This window comes from Dermacentor silvarum, chromosome 3, assembly GCF_013339745.2.
Source record: "Dermacentor silvarum isolate Dsil-2018 chromosome 3, BIME_Dsil_1.4, whole genome shotgun sequence".
Classification (NCBI taxonomy): domain Eukaryota; kingdom Metazoa; phylum Arthropoda; class Arachnida; order Ixodida; family Ixodidae; genus Dermacentor; species Dermacentor silvarum.
The window spans coordinates 163,975,190-163,995,398 of NC_051156.1; the positions used below are offsets into that span (position 1 = coordinate 163,975,190).

Sequence of the window (20,209 nt, forward strand, 5' to 3'; positions counted from 1 at the left end):
TGGACACAACCATGGTCCATGCAAGGCAGCCTCCTTGGGTACATACCTATTGGGCGTCTTCCATGCGTTTGTCGGTCGTATTCTCACCGTTGTTGATGGAGGACGGTAGTGGGCTTATCCCTGCTTTGGTGGTCATCGTCTGGTGCGGTCGGATGTCCGTGATATCCATGCGCTCTTCGGTGTTGGAATCATGGCTGGTCTAGGCTCTCCACACTGAGCCGCTTTTCACGCAACGCGCAGGAGTTTGAGACGCCATCTGTGTCGGCGTCGCGGCGGTGGCGGAGTCGCAGCCGGCGTCGCGGTTGCCGCCGCTCGCTGCTCGTCGGTAGGCTTACACTGGCTCACTTGGGGGGGTAGCAATCCCTTGGTAGTATTTCCGTGAAGAATGGTCCAAGGGCCAAAATACTGGCCTCCCTTGCTGCCGCTTGACTTCTTGGAACGGATGAGGTGCACTTTTCGTAGGTTCGAAGAACTGGACCTTCAAAACACGCTTCAAAAACACGCATGTTGGATGTGGCTACTAACTGTCGGTCAAGCTTGGGAAGGACAAAGCCGGTCCGCTTCACTTAGCATGGTCAGACTGGAGCATTTGAGCGCGACCATGTACTGAAGTCCTGTCGTGCATAAAGCAGACGCTGCGCATACGCACTACGGTTGCATGCAGCTGCGGGTTGCTATGGGGCGTACATAGCGTGCCCAACACGCGGGGCCGCCATGAGTCCACTGTCTAAGCGCAGTGCGGTTCGAGTCGTAGGCGTCATAATCGGAAGTAGTGGCGTCTACGTTAACATCCAAAATCAAATTTGAACTGCGCGCCACTATGACATTTACAAGGCGGAGCCTTGTGAGCTCGCCCCGCTCGGCCGTAAAAGGAAGAGCGGAAGCACAGCGAAAGCCGTGTTTGATTGCCAATAACTGCGCTTCTACCGAACGCATAAAGTACTTTTTGTGGCAAAATATTTATGAAATAGCCTATTTTCATTTCAAATGCATTTCTCCACTTCGATAAAAAGTGGTTCTGGGCCCCTTTAAGCAAGTCCGTGTAGTAGCATCATTCTAATGCCGGCTGAACCGCCTTACATGCAGGACGGTTTATTGGGAACTCTATGGTTCATTGTCATAGGCCTAAGAAAGAGAGCGTGCGTCTCTACAGTCTTTCATGTCAGCAACCGTTTAGGTGAGACACTGGACATTTGTGCCTCAAGATGAGCTAGCAGTAAATTTGCTGACGCGAAATGGCAGCATATGCTTCTGAAAACTCTTTCCACCGATCGCTAGGCTGTGTGTTATGGCGCTGTTGTTGACAAGCGAAGTTTCTGAGCTGGTTACCCGACTATGGTCAGCTGTACTGAATTTTATCACAGCTTCTTCTGGGGATAAAAAGGGATGAGTATAAGCATTTCGTCCGTGTTTTAAATAGTACATTTCTACAGCTTCCTTTGCACTTAGGATACAGAGGGCTATTTAAAGAAACAACACCAGAATACAAGCAAAGCCAATTTATTTCGAAACATTTCGATTCAGTGACTCCAACCACCACGCATAACTTGGCCATATACTGCTGGTTTTGCGCGGGAGTGGCTGCGCATCCGAGGGTGCCGCTAGCCATCGCAGCGACCAGAATGGTCACCGCATCGAGCCGACTCGCTGGACATTGCACCGCTGTCCTGGCGGGCCTCGGCCGCTCCTTGATCGCTGCGGCCCTCGCCGCCACCGCACCTTCCGGACTCGGAGCGGCCCTCACCACCGCAGGCTGAGGTGCCTGGTTGAGGAAGATAGATATAAATTTCTTTCTTGCGGCATATTATTCTTTAGGAAAACAATTCGGTCGTTGGAGGCCTTAAAGAAAAAAGGGTGTAAAATTACGTCGGCGTTTTCGTGCATTCATTCATGCATTCGCCCCACGTGCATGTCCAGTGTTTACCCGCAATGATGGCAATGGGGTTATGGCGGTCTCCTGCTGAACAGGAGGTTGCAGGTTTAATTCTCGGCCACCGCGGTCGTGTTTTAGTTCGGGCGTAATGGAAATTCACGTGTACTTTGGGTTTGGAACTCGGTAAAGAACACCGGAGTCTTCGACTATGGATTGTCTCATACCAGCAGCATTGTAAATCAACGACGCCTAATGTTCACTGAAAAATTAAGCAATTGCAAGGCTGCATTATAAAAATTGTCTATTTCAAAGATGTGGAAGGGAGTATATGGAAAAAAGCCTGAAATTGAACTTCTACAAATATTTTATGATTTCTTTCCTGTAGCATGACCATGCGAGTGGGCCGTGCTAAAGACAGGTAGTCATAAACAAGCCAAGTATGGCCTTTAGTGAAATAATGGTGCAGTAGTAGCGCGACATCTGGCCTGGCAATCGACTACCAAGCGAAGACCGCCTGCAGGGTCACCACGATCGGATGTGATAAGTGAGGATGGCTGTATGTGGCATGACCTAGTCAAAAGCCTAGTCATACGTCGTAACTTAGGTCAGGGAGACGAAAAGACCATTTTCGATGTGGTGACACATTTATCAATGTAATATTATGCTGCGTCAATAGACAACTTTATTGCTGCAGGCAGCAGTAATAAGAACTAAGGCATACAAATATACTCCCCCTTTATAAAGTTATATTATTAGTTCGACTTGCAATAGATAGAACTGTGAACGCAAATAATGTGACGCAGTGCTATGCACACAAACCTGCAACAAGTATAGCGCATACAGCCAGTACTGCAAGGATTGCCTTGGCGTTCATTTTAGCTTGATGTGGTAGAGGACACCTGCGAAAAAAATAAATCAGTTTTTATCAAGTGAAAAATAATTTACCTTTAGTTTTGACTGTTTTTAAATTTCGACAATGAAGACAACAGTCGTATTTGACATTAAAATCACAGTCACATGTTTACTTGAAACCTGTTTAATTCTAGTTGTTTTGAATAACGTGTTGTGCCGGTTCTTAAACCACACGTTCTAAACTTCTGGCCAGCATGTGACCAATACCATGGTCTACATTTTCTGCAAGTTTCAACTCGGAGTCACATTTTCTTCTGGTCGGATATCTTTGAAACATGTGTATCTAACGCTCAATAAACACTTTCGAGCGGTGCAACAACTAATTTGCTGTTAAAGCCATGAATATTGCATAGATATTAAACTTTGAGGCACATCAGCTGCAATGAAACTATTTCCTACAAAATAGGAACACTGGTGCCACATTTGAATATTTCAGTACAATGGGCAACATTCTACGTGATTCTTTACACGCCTGTTAACAATTCGGAGAGCTTGAAGAAGTCTTTCCCTCCAAAGACCTAACGTTTCCACCACAATTTGATTTTATGACCGCATGACAGATAGAAGGCCCCATTCCCTGCAATTTTTTATGTGGTGCCAGATTTTGGTGCTTGCGGGGAATATGAAAAGTGGCTCATTACGGCCTGATAACCGTTTCTAGCACTTCAATAAGTAATTCATTATGAATTGTTCCATTAGCACACAATAAACTTCAGGCAACCCTGTTCGCTACTTTGACCAATTATGAACAATGTTACATTTAGCACATCGAAAACTCTGGTGAGATCTACCACACGCACGCATAAACCTGAAACCAACGGTAAAGAAGTATTCAAGAATTACCCGTCAATCTTTGGCCAAACATCAACCGTAACCTGCCCTCCTTGCAACGAAACGAGAAGGTGGAGCTTATACGCTTATAGGAGGGCACTAGGAAACATCGCTTGTAAAAGCTTCTAACAATCTTTAAAATGAGCTTGTAAAAGCAATTTCCTACAAACACTTTAATTGTCCACCATGAATATGCAAACTCTGTTTCGGTCCCAGGTTTAGTTTGGCGAATACAAATCAAAGAGATCATACACGTTGTAGATATAGTAGTTGTACTAATTATTGTACTATAGCTTTACCAGTACAGAGGGGCAGATTTATAGGCGTTCCTGGTAATGCCCCGATACAGTAAGAAAATGAGGGTTCATCAATACTAATTTAGCCCCTAATTTACAAAACACTTTATTATTAGCCCGCACATCACCCCTAAGATTACCCCGAATCCCACCCAAATTTGAACTCGATGTATCATTTACTTCTCCCAGGACACCTGAAAACATGCATATAATGTTTTCGAGTAGTCACACGAACAATTTCTCTGGAAAAACACAGTGAAATGCTCGGCGCCATTACAAAATACAGCTCCTCGTAGGCCCTGAAGAGAAGTGGCCCTGCTAATACAACATTTTGCTGCTTCACGTATTTACAAACTTTTTCAAGAACACAAGAATCACTGAATCGGCAAACAAACCCAACGCTCATTTTACGTGAGAAATGAAGCAAGCACTCACCGCGTGTGGTGAAGTCGTTGTCGAAATCTGGATCAACGCTGCCACGCGAACTTCTTTTATACGAGCTGTTCAGGAAAAGAGGAAATGAAAGAATAGACAACGAAGAATTGCCCAGGATGAATTACCCAATAACAGAGCGCCGTTTGGATAACATACAAATGGCATAAACAAACAATATGCTTCCTGCTTTACCATTGGCTGCAGAGCCTCAACATATGCGTCGCACGCCAGGTAAGCGAAGAGAGGGGCTGGCCAATAGAGAGCGCCCAATGCGAAGAAACGCCACGTCGAGTTGCGCGAGGCGTCAGTATACTCACTTTTTTTAGAGGGAGAGGGAGTGGAAACGAGAAACCATGTGGTGCAACATTTGAAGGTTTGTGCAATTGAACTCTGCAGGGTTTCTGTTTTTTTTTACTTGTATATGGGCAGGAAGTGCCCTAGAATCTTTTCTGAATATTGTACTAAATATGTCGCGTACATACAATGTTCCGGCCAGCGGATTGTTCCGTGAAGAACGATTTCATTTCGCAGGCTTCGCATACTAAAACCCTTTCTGCGGGCCCTAAGAAATTTGTGTCTCAATAATTTGTGAATTGATAACAAGCGAAAGTCGCTTATTCTGTATCCACAACATTGCTCTGTACATTCATATGCACGTACCATTGCCCTGTTGCAAGCTGTGGCTCTAGCATCGGCTGTGCTATTGTTGCGAAGTTTTGCTACAGAGATTAGTCTTGAAGCCATCTTTTGACAACTTTCTCAAGAACGCCTCCAATGTGTTAGCTACGTCTTGTTCCGTGTCTTGTTCTATTTCAAAGCAATGTCCTTCTTATAGCGCAGCTCTTTTGCGCCGGTTCCTGCGGCGGGCGGCGGCGGCGTAACCGAGCGAACAAGCACAGCGAAAGGATGAAAGCGGACGCGTATCGCAGTGAGGGATGAAAGACGCCAGGAGGAAAGCGGAGAGGAGAGTGCAGTGGAACCATGAGGCGGAAACCGGAGGAGGGTATGGCGAAAGCGTGAAAGGAAAAGCGTAGTGCGGCGATGATATCTACGAGATGGCGCCAGAGTAGCGGGCATTTTCTGGTATATTTGTCGGCGGCGGCTGCTGCGAATCGCGCCACGCGTCACCCACGCGCTGGCTCTCGCGATATCCAGAATAGCGAGGCAGTCGCGCAACACTTCGCTCCGCTTACAACGTGCCGCACGAGGCAGAATGTCCGCGCCAGCCATTATATCGCGATATGAAAACACGTATACAGCTGCGCTAAAATTTTGAATTAGGGAGTGACGTAAACATCGGTTAATTTTTTTACTGCTCTCGGAAGCATCACTAACGATCGTCTATTCGTTCTACAGTGTGTATGCGGCACTCTCGGACGTGTTTATGTACCTCACGGTAAAAATGGCGTTGGTTTGTCATAGGAAAAGGTGTAGTTAGGACATTGGAGGTGAGCTTGAACTACACGTCAAAAGGTAGCTTCAATCATGTTATCTAGGCTTTGTAGAAACGGTAGAGCGCTACCATTGCACTTACTAGAGAATATGAAAGTGACGATGGATAATTTCCGGAAATAAAGATTTCAGATCATCAGTCTCATTGTTTATTGAAGTACCCTAGTATTTATTTTTCACCCGTCTGCAGACGCCATAGATAGCACCGAAGTGGCCAGCAGGTCCGAGTCATCCCTATAGCGTTGCCCACATTCCTTTTACTTTGTCGAGATACCGTGCGGCTGTTCAAACATTTCGGTTGCCTCTGATCCGTAAGGGCAATAGCGTGGACATGTGCCGGTATAGCACCTAGAAGTAGAAAAAGCTTTCTTTCTACTGCTCAGACTTGGTGTGTCTCATTTGCCTTATGTCTTTAGGCATCGAAGAGCCCCCCTAACTTGGTTTGTCTTTTGGTCGTTTGCTCCAGGGCACTCCTTGCCACCATGTTTCACCAAGGGCCGATAACAGGACAGTTGTAAATTGGAGTTCAAGTGTATTATTCTTCTAGTACAGACTAGAAACGTCCTCCGGGGCTAAAAGCTGCTGTTAGCAGCTTGACTGGACCCAGGAGGCGTAGTACATGGCAGAGCGATAACAGTAACATTTTTTTGCTACAGAACTAAAGCAGAAGTTTACTAAACATAAACATAAACTAAACAAATTTACAACTCAGATACATGCCTATGACAGGATATGTAAGATTCCGCAACAGACATTTTTGTACAAATAAAACAAAAAGACAAATAACATGGTCATTTTATATGCATCGATATACATGAATATGTATGTTTACATGGTAACGAAATACATCTTCAAATCTTTACGAGAGAAATTAGTAGCATGAACATGATTATTTAGAATTTTTGGCAAATTGTGTTCAATAGACTGTAATTTAAATTAGGTGCGAAAGCGCGGTTCAAGCCAAGGTTCAGGGTTTCTGAGATGCACATGTATGTCATGGTGTTGCAAGGTCGCTAGCGATGTAAGAAAATCTCTACATTCTTTCCTTGCAAAATAAAATATTTGTAAAAGACGATATTCGTAGTATCGATCTACCCATACGATTTGGTATGTTTGTGACAATTTTTTGTTGTTGATCGGGGTTCGATATTAGCAATGTGCCGAAGAAGCGCCTTTGGAATGTAACTATTTTATTTATGTTAGTTCGTGTTGGGGTTGCCCATACTAAACTGCAATAATTAAGCATTAAGCTCATGAAGAGCCTCCCCTTCGCTGTTCTTTCGTAGCAAGGTAACTTGACATCCGTAGCTTGACATCAGAAGGCCAGCGGTTGCGCCTTGTCGAAGGCAAGAGGCATCGCTCGACTTCAGAAGACTTCTCAACGGGACTCATTTTATTTCAGCGGATACAATTTCATCAAAAGAAAAAAAAAAGCATCGGCGGTTTTACATGCGAAAACCGCCATCTGACTATCAGGCAAGCCGTAGTGAGCGAGTTTATTATTTTTGAACACCTGGAGTTTTTGCATTTCTCCACCTAAATGCGGCTGGCGTGGCCTTGATTTGATCCGGCGACCTTGTGCATATCACAACAGCACCCTAGCCACTAGGCCACCACGGCGGTTTTCTCACTAAAGACGGTTCGGTACAGTGCAAGAGAAGCATCCGAGAGGTCTGCAGATTAATCGTCAATGGGCTAAGATTAGTCCGGTTACGACGAGAATATACAAACGTTTTCAGCGAAGAGCAACAGCGTCTTCAGCTATTGTATTGTAGGTCCGCCGTCGGCTTGTGCTAAATTTAGGCACCAGCGATCTTTCCAACATAACTTTCGATTGTGTTGGTGAGCATTGGCTATCACAATTCCTTATTTAATCTAATGATTATCTTACGTGCAATGCCTTAAGCCGGTGTGCAATACATTGTGTAGATCTAATGCAAAAGGCGTTTATGCAGTGGGTGTTTAATTCAAGTATTTGTCGTATACATAACCGAAGGGCGCAGGAGACAGCGTGAGCACTATTTGAAAGCCGGCCAATTTTTTAGAAAGAGGTCCGCTGGCAGGAGCAATAGCCAAGTTGCTCTCACCTATGAGACTAAATGTCCGAAAGTGCTTCACAGGCGCCTGATTTATTTTTGTGTTGGCCAATAAAGGCAGGTAAATTATTCAGCACGGAATAAAAAAGTAAAGCCCGAGTAGCGTGCTTTTTAACAGCCAAATACTTATTTTCAATCAACCAGCCAATTTTATCGTGGATTTGATATGTTAATTAAGACCAAAGCGCCATGGTTTAGTGTGCAGTACTTGAATTTTTTCAATCAGTGCAATAATTCTGCTTCGTGGGCACATATGTAAAGGCATCTCCAATCTGATGTCGTTTCATTCAATGCATCAGAAATAAATGTAACTGGAACACGCAAGAGAATAATTTCCGTTGATTTTTACTACGTTATCAGCATCACTAGCAGCGGAGTGATGTGGGAAAATTAATTTCTTCCCGTGAGCGAAAATTGCATGGGGTTGAATTATTACTTCTCGTAAGCCATGAAATAATGCTCCACCAGGTGTGAAACGAGGGCGCGATTAATATTGCACAGCAATAAAATTTACGGACTGTCCAAAAAGTCGGCATATCGCGCAGTCAGCGGAAGTTAGGGCATTATTTTTGCTGTCCTCATGAATTTAGATCGCAGTGAAGGTTGTTTTGCACTGCCATTAACAAAGCCGCAGATGATACATTTTCTGGCAGACATTGACTCTCCGCGGCAAATGACGCACACATTCGAACTAAAAGTAAATCAGTTGACTTCTAGGCTCTATTTGAGGAGCCTGTGTTGCTGAGCACGCTTACAAGAGTTATATCTCTTAGCAATACACCTTTGAATTAGGCAATGTGCTTCAAAGGTGACTCTGATTGAAATCAAACGCGGTAATTGTTGTAAAAAACGTTTTATGATACAAGAAAATATCAAGCTGGACCAGCGGCCATGGGTCGCGCTGTAGCAATTTAATTTACAACAGAATCAGAGATGTCGGTTGAGCAGCAGGTGCAGCGTTTGAAGAAAACCACAGAAAACGTGATTGAAAAATTACGTTTCCTATGCTGTCAGGGTGAACGCATGCGTTCCAGAGAAGACAACTCTAACGCTTCCATTGTGCTGTCTGTTTGCCTCAGTCTACATTTCTCGCGCTGTGTCCACTACGTGATGCAATACCAAGTAGCCCGCTGTCACATATTTTTTTTTGCAGTTCCAGTACGTTTGACGTTCCTCGCCGCGTAAATGAAACAGACATCCCCCCCCCCCCCCCCCAACGCTGCTTCCTGAGTGTAACTTCTTGCTTCCCGCAGTTTACCAGCATGTCTCACTGCAGTTTACCGCTAGATACGGACTCTATTTATGCATCATTCATCGTCAGCCTATATTTATGTCCACTGCAGGATGAAGGCCTCTCCCTGCGAATTCCAATTACCCCTGTCTTGCGCTAGCTGATTCCAACTTGCGCTTTCAAATTTCTTAACTTCATCACCCCACATAGTTTTCTGCCGTCCTCAACCGCACTTCCTTTCTCTTTGCACCCATTCTGTAACTCTAATGGTCCACCGCTTATCTACCCTACGCATTATATGGCCTGCCCAGCTCCATTTCTAAGCTCCATTTCTCAGCAAGTCAGCTAGAATATCGGTTATCCCCGTTTGCTCTCTGTTCCACACCGCTCTCTTCCTGTCTCTTAACGTTAGGCCTAACGTTTTTCGTTCCATTGCTCTTTGTGCGGTCCTTAACTTGTTCTCGAGCTTGTTTGTTAACTTCCAAGTTTCTGCCCCATTTGTTAGCATCCGTAGATGGATGCATAAACCATCACAATGTCATTTAAGTGAGCATGAAAACTTTGCCATTAAGAAACAAGAACACGAAATGGTACGAGTAGCAAGGGAGGCAATAGCATCGCAAGCCGCGTTCAACAGTAATAACTTTTTTATTAAAGTCTAGGGTTTTGACATGCCACAGCCATGATCTGATTATGAAGCACGCCTTAATGGGAGCTCGGCATTAATTTCGGCTACCTGGCATTCTTTTCCGAGCACCCAATGCATGGCACACAGTTATTTTTGCATTTAGCTCCCATCAAAATGTGGCCGCCACCGCCGGGATTTGGTCCAGCGACCTCACGCTCAGCAACATAACGCTCAAGCCACAAAGCAACAACGCTTTGTCGTTCAGCGCTATTCGGACTGCACGAATATTGGGAAAAGAAGTGATGATGGTACGTAGCACAACTTCGCTTTGGCAAGTACAACATGAGAAGAAGCAGCGAAGTAGCAACCGTCATTAATTAACCTATCTGAAGTCCCTTGTTTTGGCGTTCTTGTCTTACTGGTTTCAGTACCTGCAGTGTTGTCTTAGTGGTTATGACGTCCCTCGGCTGAACAGTCGCTGAGTTGAATTCCCAGTCATGACGAGCACGTTGCGACGGAGGTGAAAAGCAAAAACTGGTGCTTGTCCACATTTATGGGCCAATAAAGAAGTCTAGATGGTGAAAATAAATAGTGGTCAAGGATACGATGTGCGTCTTCACCAGATCTACAGCTTCTGTAAGCAAATCATCAAAGATTTGTTAATCTTTCGTGTCGAAATGTTATTACTGAAAAGGAAAAATATTTCGTTTACTTGAATAAAAAAGACATGGCAGGCAAAGTTAATGCAAGACATTCCAACGTATCTTTCGGCAACTCATGAGGCTTTCCCTTAAGTTTTTATCAACATGTGGCGTCGAAAATAGCTTATGGTTCTTGGGGCATTTTAATTTCCACTCATAACGGTGTGCTGAGTGATCACAAATTATTATAACACCACGTTTTCGACAAACAAAAATCAGGGTATATGCCTCAGGTAGTACTCTGCAGTGAAACGGCACAGAGGCCTAGCACAAGCGCCTATAATTCCTAATGTAGGCACAATAGGGGCCGAAATAGGGATTGTAAAATATTTAGAACCACGACCTGTTTTATGCATTGAATGTTTGTAGCCTGTTTTCATGGTGAGAAAACCGACGATGCGTTCACTTGTGATGTCTGAAAGGCAGCATCCACATTGTGCAAGCCATGAATTTACGGAGTTTTTCTGGGCGCTCAAGAGCGTCATTTTAAGTGAACCTTTCTATGTGTCACTCATTCGTACATGAGCGCCGAAAACGCACTGTAGGAAAGCCAGCTTACACAATAGAACAACTATCTGCGCATCTGTGCACACAATAGAACAATCTGCGCATCTTCGGACAGAATCGTAGAATACCACAGTTTACAGTCGCAGTTGTACCGATAAGAACAATGGGAACTGCAGCGCCACGTTACCCAGACGAAGTGTGCACATCTCCATTGAATTACGCGCGTCACGCAATGCATTCCCGGCCGTCACCATGGTAGGCCGCGGGTGCAGCGCACGGCAGAAGAGGAGGCGGCTGTACGCGAACGTAAGTGCGAACGTGATCGTGCCCGTAAGGTTGATCGCGTGTATCGGCAACGGCATGCAGTCCGTGGAAGTGTGAATGTGTGCGTGTAATCAACGGCTACATGATCTAAAATAAAGGCTATGCAACTTAACGAAATGTGTCTTCATTCAGCTTCAACGTTCAAAAAATACAATCCTGAACAAGCAATAAATCACATATGTAGCATCAAATCGCTCAGCATTTCTTGGGTTCGTTGCGTGGTCGTTTGCTTTAGACTTTGACTTTGATTCAGTTTGCATGGGCGAAAGCTTTCCGTTCAACGAACTTGCTTTAAGAAAGGGGCTTTGATTTTTTATCAATCCAGATACAGCAACCAACCGGTTTAATCAGTTTGCTCTGACACTACCAACAAGCTATGAATAATTAACAGCTAAGCTTTGCTGCTTACAGAGGAGCATCTACTGAAACAAGCACGAAAAACGGGAAATATGCCAGGGAAGCTGCTAAACTCTTATGAGAGAAGCTTAAATTCGTGCCTTACGAATTTGAAGTCAAGAAACGTTTCAATGGTAGAAGCAGCGCTGAATATTGTACATGTGCAAGTCTTTTAAAAGTCATTAGAACAGTGATTGTAAGCCTTTAAGGTCCTTTCCTGGATGCAATGTTGCGCAATCTTTTTGACAGCTGGTGGAACACACATAGGATGCAGAAACATGTGTTGTGGTGTGGTAACTGTGCCGTGACTTGTGTTCGTCTGATCCGTTTAGAAGAACTGCGTCCTAAACGCTTTTGTATATCACTATGACGTCATTCTGATCAAAACCGTTTCTTTTTTATCACACGATGGAGTTAAAGGGGTGATATCGCCTGACAGACAACAAAGAAGGGGGGGGGGGTGGTAGGGTGAACGCCGGGTTTATTTTCAGATAAAGATCCTTGGGCTGGTTGTCTCTCTGAAACCACAAAGGAGCGGAGGAGCCGAAAGAGGGGACAACGAAACAACTTGCAGCCGACTTTGCACGCTTCCGCTTAAAATACTAAAAGTGCACTCTACAGTCTACAGTCATTCGCAGCTACAGCCACGAGTGCACCTTTCTCAACATGTCGGGCTCTTTTCTCTTAAACCCCGCCTGGACTGTAACGAAGAGTTGCGTGTCGCCTGCCAAAGACGCCGACTTTTCGCGATCTTTTTCTCTGCCATTGCTAACCATAAAGTGTCAGGGAGATGGAGAAAGGACCTCAAAAGCTCGACTTGCGTTGACTATGCAAGCGCCTAATAAAACTAAGCTTTATTTGCTAATCCTCTAGGACTTACCTGACCCTGGCGATTGCCTTGTGGAGAACTATTTTTGTATGAAGGTTATATGAAGGTATGTGCGCAGTCGCTCACATCAACCTTGTATGCTGTGCACGCATTTCCAGCTTTGTTCTGCGCAACAAAAAAATTACTTATTACGTAAATCCTGCACATATAATGTCAGTTATGGGGCATCCCTAAAGCGCACGGATTTATTAATAGAAAGGTTATTTACATTTAACAAATTCTTTGGTTTACTTTCTTTGATTTAGTCACTCGACATGTGCCACAGGGGGTCTGCTTATTCTAGGCCAAGCTTCCCTAATCGGTGTGTCCCACTGTGACACAAAAGGAACAAAATTCCTAGTTGATGGATGATACCTTGTGGCACTTTTCTAGGCATACACCTTTCATCACCTATCTGCACGCATGGCCGTTATCTCCGAAGCCCTTATTTTTCGCTTTACGCAAGCTTCACTACTCATTAATTCCAACATTTGCATTTGATTTGGTGAAAAGACACCTACCTGCCACTGGGCTAGCCGGCCGGGTATCTGTAGTGGCAGTTATCTCGGAGCTTGTAAAACATATAACTTTAAGTTCGGTAATCAATTGGGCAAATAAAATCATCCGAGAATTATCCTCGCTATCCTGCAGGTGTTCTTTGTGGCGTTTCAGACCTCCCTCTTTCAATGCTCACAGAGTATTAACTTCTTGTCCTCATGGCATAAACCAGAATGGAACTTTCAATGGAGCGGCTTGCAAGGTCCGGTTAGAAGAAAGAGAACGGAGGCATATAAAACCCTCCCAGAGTAATATTATGCTTTATAGTTCTGCCCCCTCCACCCTCCGCCGCCCCCCCCCCCCCCCCAATTATCTCCTGAAAACATTTCGACCAGGGGAAGTGAGGGCATAAGTGGGCCTGATTTTATTTTACGTACGGGTATCTCGAGGAAACGGACAATCTTATCAGAGCTAGCATAGCAGAAGGTTATTGGTAAGTTTAAATGAAATGCCGAAATACCATGGTGCTTATTCCTGGCACCGTGGGAATCAGTTTAAGCGAAACATTCGTGGGTTTTTGCCAACAGCCCTGTTTTGTTTAGCGACCATTTGCAAGTATAGAGCACGTGCTTGAAAAAATATGTCGCAGTTTCACCCGAAAGGCGAAGCATCAATCGCAATAGCAAATTAATATAGAGCTATACGGAGTAAGGATAGTAGTTTTATGAGCTGTATGATCTTTTACATGCAGCAGCATCAGCAACGCGCAGATATGTTGTCGACGCCGTCGGCGTTTTGCCCGCGTTCGCACCAAACGCGCGCGGCGTTGGTGACTGTTGCCGGTACCTCTGGGGGCGGCTCGGATGTTGTCGACGAGATCAGAACGGGAAACTCGTCGAGCAGCGTCGGAAGTCTATCACTTTCTCACCTCGCTACGTCTTTATATAAATAGGCATTTGGTGCCGCAGCTAAACATGCCCTCCCCTTCCTCCCTCCCGTACCCCCCACGGCCTTTCGCGACGGAATAAGTCGGCTTTGCTCTATATATATGGTGATTGTAAAGGAGGAAAGAGACGCTTAATTCTGCAGCCCTTCATGGAGCACGGCGCAGAAGGCGTGTTTGCTCTTCGCCGTGCGTTCGCTCCCCGTGAAAGCGCGCGTCCCTCACGCCCTTTCACTCGCACATACGGCATACAGCGCGCTCGACGATTTCATCGCCGTTGACATCATACGGAACTTCACGGCGACGGCGACGACGGCTGCAGCAATTCCCTTTGAGTGTGCATATAATTGCTATCGCAATAAAATGTGGATCCCGCGTTTGACGACCAAGGAATGACGACCAAGTAGTAAGGACGATTGAATGGCGTCGATGGTGTGACCACATCGGGATGATGACGTAGGATTGACGATGATGGAATGACTAGAGCAGCATGACGACGATTTAATGACGAAGATGGCATTACGATTACGGAATAATGAAGGAATGACAATGACGGCATGGCAAGGAATTAGGGATGACAGTGAAAGGACGACTGTAGAATGACGTCACGTGATTGTACGGCGACGACGGCGTGACAATGATAACATATGCCCACGAAGGCATGGCACCAATTAAGCTGTCGCAGCGGCAATCCTCTGCTATCGACTTATGGGGTATTTGTGTATGTGTACAACAATAGCCCTGTGAGTGTTATCTGGCGCGACTCACACCTACTTTCACTTACATCCTTTTAATGATTCATACATTTAAAACAAACATAAGAAGTACTTGCTCTGGCTTCAATATCTTGTATTCGTTAGGCTTACTATACACTAGCTTTTTGCTTTACAATATGGCAACAAGTTTTTACGGAAATGAAATACAGAAGGAGGTCCCCTTGTAAAATTCTTCATTAAGACCTCCAGTAATGTTTGGGTGGTGAGAGTAATCACTATATGAGAGCAAAATAAAGCCTCATTATGGTATTAACATACTGGTCATATAAAAGCAGAACAAAGGAGACGGTACAGCGATCAGATGTCCCAGCAAATCATTGAGGTCTTTTGACTGTGTCAGTTACGAGCCACTTGTGTAAGCGCCCCTTCTATAGCTCTTTGCGATAAGAAACTTAAGTTCCTTAGAAGTTAAACAGATTGGCCTGTGTCCATAATGTGTATTTTTAGATTTGTTTAGTTTCACTTTTTTGACGCATGAGCAGGAAGAGTTAATTGACGATGACTCGCCTCCCCTTTCTTTTTTTCTCTCTTTCAGCACATTTCGAATAGTATATATTCGTGCAGGCTTCAATAAAGATGTTGGCAGTCAGCGCTCATCCCGTGTTCTCCCTTGTCCTTGTTTTTTGGCGCTGTGTAAAATAAATGATCCGTACCAGCTAGCTCGCGCGCGAGCTCTTCTGAATCTATTTTGAAGTCTGTTTTTAAAGCCTACATATACTAAATCTGCAACACACGCAATAAACAAGACGCGGGGTAATATTTCAGAGATATACGCGCACACTCTGTGCCTCCTAATGCATGTAAACTCTCTCGCTCCTCTTCTTTGCGAATAAGGGCCAGGTAGGGGCCACAAAACGTCAATTATGTGTTTGTTTTCATTCATCTTTAGGCAAATGCTGGTTTTATTTTGACCATGTACCACCCTCGCTTCCGGAGTTTTCATCCAACATTGTACTTCATCGTTTAATTGTGTTGCTATAAAAAGGCACGTAAGAGGCTGACGTCGTCTACCTGTGAATAATGTACTGTTAGGGGTCATGAATTAGCATTGAATTTGATATCTTTTCTTTCACACTTTTAGCTGCCAATTTATTATGACTACGTGTCGATTAGCGCACAAATTTCAGCCAATGTGTTATTGACGTAGTGGAATACCCCAAACTGCAAGAAAAAGGCAACTAGGCATACAAACGCGTCATTGTATTCTTGCCTTGCTTCTTAGCTTGTGTCCGCATTTTCGTGTATTGCCGTACTCAGTGCATTTACAGTAACAGTAGAATGTACGGCGAACGCGGACACAATAAAGCGTGATTTGCGCTTCACCGTCCTCAGGGAGAATATTAATAGAACCGGGGTCGTTGAAAGAATATGCAGATACGCAATATAGAGACATAGGTTTTAGTGAAGAAAGAAATTAGTAAGGAGAGATAGGCCAAATGCTACACTTCGATAGATGCTGCAAAACCTGATTAGATTAAGGAGGCTAGGTTGACTATTGGTCGGCGCCTCGTTTTAACAGAGATGCCTATAAAAATCATCATTATCGTGTTCCAGTTCTGTCCTGACTCGGTTGTCATGTTATTTTATGCACATACTGTAGGCGTATATTACTGCTTGCTATGGGAAACCGGCGCTGGCCAGGACGCGCTACGGCATCTCGTGTGCGCAACTGAATCATGCCTACACCGCCTGCTGACGAGACTATGAATATGACACGTATTTGACCAATAATTGACACGCGTCCTTTTTTTATTTATTTCGTACCACCAGCCTGTTTTTACAGGCCCTAGGCAGGAGTGGGATCTACATAAAAGGTTTCACAAGCTAATGACATGTGAAACACAAAAAAGAATTTCAAAAAAAGAAGGTGGAAACAAGCAAAGCGTCATCTCGTTACAATGCAAGAAAAGGAGAAACAATATTGAAAAAAGGATAAAAGGAAGCAAGGAAGATATCGAGGAATTCTGCAAATACAGCACACGTTTACACTATGGCTTATGCACACAAAAATAAGGGTGCCCTTAACGTCTTTTGATCTATATCACGTAGTATATGGAGTAGGACAGAGATCGTGGGAAACGTTTGGGTCATAGATTAACGAGAACGTGCATGATAAGGTTGAGCTTTGAAGAACGTTTTCAGGCACAGCTTTCCAATCATGAATGGTTCGGGGGAAAACGACTGCTTAACTAAAGTGGTATGGTGCGGACACTCGTCTAACCTGAATGAATGTGATGAAGAAGTTAGGCGCCGGTTGCAAGGTGTAATATAGAGTATTTATGTAGTTTTACATGCTCCCGATGAATTAAATATAAGAGTCTGAGCCTCTCTGAATATAGCCTTCCCTCCAGGGTTTCCAGGTTCGCCTCCTGTAAAAGAGCGCTAACTGATGTATGACGGCGGTAGGAATTAAAAATAAACCTGACTGATTTCTGCTATATCATCCCGTGTTCCGTATCCTTATCAACGTTTCCTTTGGGCCTATGCGTCCCGCCGCGCTTTCATGTCATAAAGTTTTGCGATGGTTCGGCTACCATGAGAAATATAGATCGTGCATGGATTTGACTGATCTTCGTGCTTGTGGCTACAGATGCTGTTTTGGCTTTGGTTACTCTACTTTATCTCTTTTTCCGGGCTTACCGTTTGAAGGAAACCAGTTTGGTAATCGCAGAATACAAGATTACTCTCAGAACTTGCATAATTCCTGCGAATTGTGATATTCACAAGGCAATATTTTGTTAAAAATAATTCATACCAAAGAAGTTAGGACATCGAGGCTACTTTCTATGTTCCACAATATGAGTAACATTAAAATATCTTTTCCCACTTTCGCAGCGGTCATTGAATCTTTTGAATACCTCCTGAGTGGAAATTTCTCTTTTATGTATTTCATTATTTACCGACAAGCTTGTTTCACCTTGTACGTCCTGAGCTATATTCTGTGCGTTGTTTTCGCTGCATCACGCAAACGCTTTGCGGTTCGGTGGATTGAAACATTTGGAGAAAGTGAATCTCACCTGAAAGAAGTAATTTCCCCGAGCTGTTTTCGAGATACCTTTTCACCTGTCACAGAGGCTACTTGACATAAAAGCGCTGCTAATTTCATGTGTTTTGCGCCGTCTGATGTTATAAAAAAGCGCATATCCCAGTAATGGGGCTTCACTGCAGTAATCCTTTACAATATTCCTTTTTAATCTCAGAAACATTGCGCATTTATTCAAAACTTCACACGTAGGAAGACTGAGGCAAACCGATCCGGTCTTTTCAGTGATTTGGGCTGATGAGGGATTTCTGTGGTATGAATTTCTAATCACTATAGAATTTACAATGGTACAAAAGGGGCCATTGAACTCAGAAAAGTTACTGCACTAAAGCCAAACTTTGAGCATAGAGCGAGAATGACATAAGAATTATTTGAGTGAAAAATACTTGAGTGTATGAAGGAGCGTTGCTGTTTGGTCAATTTTTGAGATTCATTTCCCATTGAGTGATGCGACCTCACATCACCAGCCTCCGACAGACGGTGCTGGTTGTCGACGTCTCAAAATCCTACAGACAAATTTGCTGAATCAAAATGTCATTTGAAGACCTAAAGATTAAGTTTAAGCAAGTCCATGTGAGGCATCATTCCAATGCTGGCTGGACTGCCTTACTTGCCGGACTGGTTTGAAGGAAACTCTATGCTTCATGGCATGCGTGCTGTAAGGAGCGCTACTCCCTCTTATTGTCCCGTTTAGGTAAGAAGGTGAACATGTGTGCATCTATGTGAGAATTAAACTTGCTACGCAAAATAGCAGCATATGTGCTTCTGAAAACTGTTTCCACCGTTTGCTAAGCTGTGTGTTAAGGCACTGCTGTTGGCAAGCGAAGTTTCAGCGCTGGTCACCCATATCTGGTGAATTGTATGTTCCCACAGCTGTTCCTGTGGATGAAATGGCATTACCGCACGCACTTCGTCCGTATTTTATATAGTACATCTATCCAGCTTCCTCTGCAATACGGATACACTTGGCTACTTAAACAAACAAAAGCAGAATACAAGCAAAGCCAGTTTATTTCGAACAATTCCATTCAGTGCCTCCAACCAGCACCCATAGGTTGCCCAACTACTGATGGCTTTGCGCGCAAGTGGCTGCGTATCCGAGGGTGCCGCTAGCCATCGCAGCGACCGGATTGGCCACCGCAGCGAGCCGACTCGCTTGACATCGCATCGCGGTCCTGGCGGGCCTCGGCCGCTCCTTGATCGCTGCGGCCCTCGCCTCCACCACACCTTCCGGACTCGGAGCGGCCCTCACCGCCGCAGGCTGACGTGCCTGGTCAAGGAAGAGGGATGTGAATTGCTTTCTTGTGACATAAAATACATTAACGAAGACAACGAGGTGGTCGTAGGCAGCAACGATTAAACGAATGTAAATTTAAGTTTCTGCATTCCTTCACGCATTCGGCCTACATACATTCCTAATGTCCACCCATGACGATGACTCAGCGGCTAAGGCGGTCTCCTGCTGAACACGAGGTTGCGAGGTTCGGCCACCGTGGTCATTCTTTTGGTGGGGCCAAATTGGAAGAAATGCACATGCACTTCGAGTTTGAATTTCGTTAAATAACACCAGGGACCAAGACTACGGCATGTCTCATAGCACCATAATTGCTTTACCACATTAGGCACTATGAGTCAATTACGCATAACGCTCACTGAAAACTTGAGCAATTAAGAAATTGCTTTCAGCTACATTAAGAAAGTGAATATTTAATACACGTCCCAAAAATGCAGGTAGCCTGCAAATTTCTGGTGCATCTTACGTGGGACTGAGTATATGAAAAAAAGCGTGAATTATAATTTCTACAAATGTTTTATTAGCGTCTTTCGTGTAGCATACCCATAAGAGTGTGCCGTGCAAAAGACAGGTAGTCATAAACAAGCAAAGTATGCCTTGAGTGAAAGAATGGTGAAGTAGTAGTGCTATGTCTGCTCTGGCAAGAGACTAGCACGCGAAGCGCGCTTGTAGGGTCACCAGGATCGGACATAAGTAATAATGGCTGTATGTTGCGTGGCCAAAAGCCTAGTGATAGCTCGTAAGTGCGCTCATGATGCCTTAAAGACCATTTCAGATGTGGTGACATGTTTCTCGACAAACTATTATTCTACGTACCTAAAAAATATAATTGCTGCTGGCAGCAGTAATTAGTACTAGGGGATGTAGAAATATTAACTCTTTACAAAGCTATATTATCAACTGAGCTTACAATAGACATAAGAACTGTGAAACAAAATGCTGTAACGCTGTGGTGTTCATACAAACCTGCAACCAGTAGAGCGTATACAGCCAGTAGTGCGATGAATGCCTTGGCGTTCATTTTAGCTTGATGTGGTACAGGAAACCTGTTTAAAGAAGAAATGAGTGTTTTTCATGTGAAAATAAATTTCTCCCTAGTTTTCCT

General features: G+C 44.3%; 1 long non-coding RNA gene across 1 annotated transcript; it reads right to left on the reverse strand.

The window, feature by feature from the left end:
- Positions 1 to 1,534: 1,534 nt before the first annotated feature.
- LOC125944051 (uncharacterized) lies at positions 1,535 to 20,151 on the reverse strand. The gene is made up of 3 exons (XR_007466084.1): positions 20,071 to 20,151; positions 19,038 to 19,080; positions 1,535 to 1,719 (listed from the first exon to the last, which is right to left on the reverse strand). It is a non-coding gene; the product is annotated as an uncharacterized LOC125944051 (long non-coding RNA).
- Between the last annotated feature and the right edge of the window lie 58 nt (positions 20,152 to 20,209).